The sequence below is a fragment of the Nematolebias whitei genome, chromosome 1 (assembly GCF_014905685.2).
Source record: "Nematolebias whitei isolate Nwh7 chromosome 1, NemWhi1, whole genome shotgun sequence".
Taxonomy (NCBI): domain Eukaryota; kingdom Metazoa; phylum Chordata; class Actinopteri; order Cyprinodontiformes; family Rivulidae; genus Nematolebias; species Nematolebias whitei.
The window spans coordinates 90,918,295-90,922,602 of record NC_056498.1 but is presented as its reverse complement, the minus strand read 5'-3'; positions in this window follow the sequence as shown (position 1 = coordinate 90,922,602).

The following is a 4,308-nucleotide window of genomic DNA, read 5'->3' as shown; positions in this document are numbered from 1 at the left end:
AGAAGTTCCAGACATGATCCGAAGTTCTTCCGAGTCTCGTGGGGATTTTGGAATCTTCCACATCTGAGTGGAACTCTGACGGGCTCACAGCTCATGCGAGCCCACCCGAGAGGTGAGCGTGGTGTTGAACGAAGTACCGTCACTACTTCGGACGATTCTCAGCTGTTCCTACGGAGACGCTGGAAAGGTGGCGTTAAATGGAACTCCGTACCAGTGGAGTTATCTTCTACAGGTAAAGAGTCGATTTCCACTACCTAAGTGTACGGAGGTGAAGCTGGGTTCGGATGGAGGGTGCCGTTCTTTATCGACACATTTTCCCTCACACATCTTTTCTCTCCATTTAAACTCCCTCATTTCCCATCTTTAAAACTCTTCTACCTTGCCAGTAAATCATCCAGATATTTTCAGAAATGTCTGTTGTAATTAAGCTGTGTTATTGCGTTCAATCAGAATAATCATGTGTACAATGTTTGATGTTAAATTTTGATTCTGTTAATAAATGACCACATTCGTTTTGATGGGTCAAAGAAAATTAACGTCTCACGTCACTGATTAAACCATCTCCCACACAGTATCTCTGTCACATATCTGTCAAGTAGCTCGAAAAAGAGAGAACCCGTTTAAATTAAGTATAATATCAGGTACTTGAACTAGTCCAGATATTATAACGTGTAGTGGAGCGCCAAAGCTAAACAAAGCTAACCGACCTATCTCACTACAATAAGAGGAAAATTACAAGATGGCGTTGTCCAGCGTGTTTTGACCTGTCACTGAGAAATATTCCTCGGCGCTTACCTTGAAACAAGAGTGCACGTCAGCTTCTCCTCGGGGAGGAGAGCTCATCGGACGACCGGAGGTCGACGTGACGGGCCAAGCATTCTTAGTAAAGGTTGGTCATCTACACAACTTTCCTTTTTCGTTCTTCTGACAGTGCTATTAGCTTGCTGAAGAAAAATGGGAGCCGATTTCCCGCTCTTAACATAATTTATACGGACCCGGTGGGGCCCACACAGCAGGTGGGCGTGGACTAAATTCTTCAGTGCAATGTTCCGCATAACGGGATAAACCCACTAAGCGACAGCTCTTAAAGGGCGAAGCCTATACAAAATAGAACCTTCAGTGATTGATCCACATCTGGTCCCCTACAAGACTGAATGGTCAAATCATGACATCACTTAAGTCACTCCCCCTGACAACAGGAAGTGTAAAGTTTTACCTTGAACGGTCTCTATCTGACCCCATCACCTGATCAGCATGATAGTGTGTCCATTGACCGAAGACATGTTGGTGTAACTTGCTTTCCAACACTGACAGTTTTGGGTGGAGCATGTGGGCGTTGCGACATGGCGAAGTAAGATGTAACGCTGTTGCCATACATTTGGCACTAAATTCCACAGATTTGAACTGAGGTACACCGAAATCAGTATGATTGATCATTATCCACCCCTTGAACAGGAAGTCATGATAATTGCCCAATAGCCTCCATAGCCCCCCCTAGAATATTTTAAAACCTCAGCCCCAAGCCATTTTTTTGACGGATATTTCTGAAAATCGGTGTACATCTGTATCGTGTCAGGACCTATGAAAAAGTCTCTTGGAGCCCTGGTCCAAAATGAACAGGAAGTCAGCCATTTTGGGTCAAAGGGTCCTTTTTGGGCGTTTCTAATGGCAAATTTTAACAAACTCCTCCTAGGGATTTTGAGTGATTGCCTTCAAACTTGGTTAATATGCTCTTAACAATTGGGGAGTAAAAGTTATCAAAAGCTTGTGTTTTCGTTTATGTTAAAGGGGTGTGGCCAGGCCTCAAATTTGTGCTTCACGCCATAAATTTCCAAACGATATAACTTTCACATTGAAAGACCGAAAAGCACCAAACTTGGCATGACTCATCCCTGTTGGATGTCCGATGATCCAATGTCATCATATTTTGATGTCATCAAAGCCCCGCCCCCTCGGAACAGGAAGTCTCTTTTTTTTACTTGGAATGCTCCCTCTTTGACATCATTGACCTAATAAGGATGATCCTATGTTAGAAAACAGATAATATGGTCTGACTTGATTTAAAGTGCAAACCGTTTTTGCTGGAGGGTGTGGGCGTGGCAGCATGGCAAATCAAGAAGTGACACTGTTGCAATACGTTTGGCTCTAAAATATACATATTTCAGCCGAAGTGAACCAAAATCACTATGCTCGATCATTATCCACCCCTTAAACAGGTATCCATTATAAGAGGCCAATAGCCTCCATAGCGCCACCTACATTTTTCTTACAGTTATAGCTCAGTGATACTTCATCCGATCTGCACCAGATTTATTGTGCGTGATCAGTGAGCACTTTTAGACACACTGATATTGTTGTTTAACATATGACTCTAGTGCACCCCCTAGATTATTCCAAAAGTTATATCTCAGTATTAAATGATATGATCTGGACCAAATTTTGATGCATAATTAGTGAGCAATTATATACTCATTTGTATTGTTGTTTTACTTATGACTCAAGTGCGCCCCATACGATATTCTAACAGTTATATCTCAGTGAATTATCATCCGATCGGAATCAGATTTTGTGCAAAATCGGTGAGCATGTCTAAACACATTGATATTGTGGTTTAACATATGACTCAAGTGTATGACCCTCTCATACTGATATGGGCGGAAGACGGTTACAAAATTTAGGCATATGCGCACACTGGTGGACGTGTTCGGGGATTGCATGAGAGCGTTCGCGACGGCGACTGGGAGGCGTTGATAGAGCGCCCGCGGTTGTGGCTGAGGTCGAAGGTTTGGCGAATGCGCACTCCGGTGAATGGGCGCAGGACGGGAGCGTGAGCATTCGCGATGGTGACTGGGCGGAGTCGCTGGAGCTCCCGTGGTTGCTGTAAGGCCAGAGCGGTGCTTTGCTGCGAGGGCCTTCAATGCTGCTTGTAGCTTTAATAGTGTTTTGAAATTTATGGTGTGAAGCAAAAATTTGAGCCCTGGCCACGCCCCTTTAACATATACAAAAACGCAAGCTTTAGATATCTTTTACTCTCCAGTGTCTTAAGGGCATATCACCAAAGTTTCAAGGCAATCCTTCAAAATTCCGAGGAGGAGTTTGTTGAAATTCGCAATTAGAAATGCCCAAAAATGACCATTTGACCCAAAATTGCCAACTTCCTGTTAGTTTTGGACCAGGGCTCCTAGAGACTTTTTCATAGGTCCTGAGAAGATACAGATGTTCACAGAGTATTAGAATTATCGGGCCAAAAATGGCTTGGGGCTGAGGTTTTAAAATATTCTAGGAGGTGCTTTTGAGGCTATTGGCCACTTATCATGGCTTCCTGTTCAAGGGTTGGATAATGATCGATCATACTGATATTGGTGCACCTCAGTTCAAAACTTTGGAATTTAGAGCCAAATGTATGGTGACTACTTAACGTGTTACTTGGCCACACCGTGCCGCTCAAATGCTCCACCCAAAACTGTCAGTGTTGGAAAGCAGGTTACACCAACATGTGTTCGGTCACTGGACACACTATCATGCTGATCTGGTAACAGGGGTCAGATAGAGATCGTTCAACGTAAAACTTTATACTTCCTGTTGTCAGGGTGCGTGGCTTAAGTTATGTCATGATTTGACCATTCAGTTTTGCAGCGGACCGGATGTGGATCAATCACTGAAGGTTTGATGTCTCAGAGAGTTTTCGTGAAGGACTTATTAGTGTTTTGTTTTTCACGGCAAGATGTCACATTTTGAGGTCTGGCCTCACCCCTTTAGCATGCTCCGAAATGAACCATTTATGCCCCTTTTCCATTAGTACCGGTACGGGCCGGTACAGCACAGCTCTACTCTACTCGGTACGGTACAGGTTGTGTTTCCATTATGCTTTCAGTACCGGTTCCAGTGGGCGGGGTTCAAATTGACGTCACCACCTCTCACCAGCTGGTGGCGCTGAGACGCAGAAACTGTTTTCAGTATAGGTTGAGAATTTATGTTATTTTGAAGTTGTGTGTATGTATGTCAGAGTCAGAGTCAGAGATTCTTTATTGTCATTCGCACCTCATGTGGTACATGTGGTGGAGCGAAATTATGTACACAGGGTCCCAGTTACATCCAACAATAAAATCTATAAAAAAACAGTAATAACATCTAAGATATGAACTAAGAAAAACATCAACTAAATATACACTAAGCACTCATAACATAAAACATTGAACATCAGCACAAACATGAACATGAGTCTGTGAGCAGATGTGCACGCATGAACACATCAACATTAAAACAGATCAGCAGCAACATGAAACAGATCAGCAGCAACATGATATG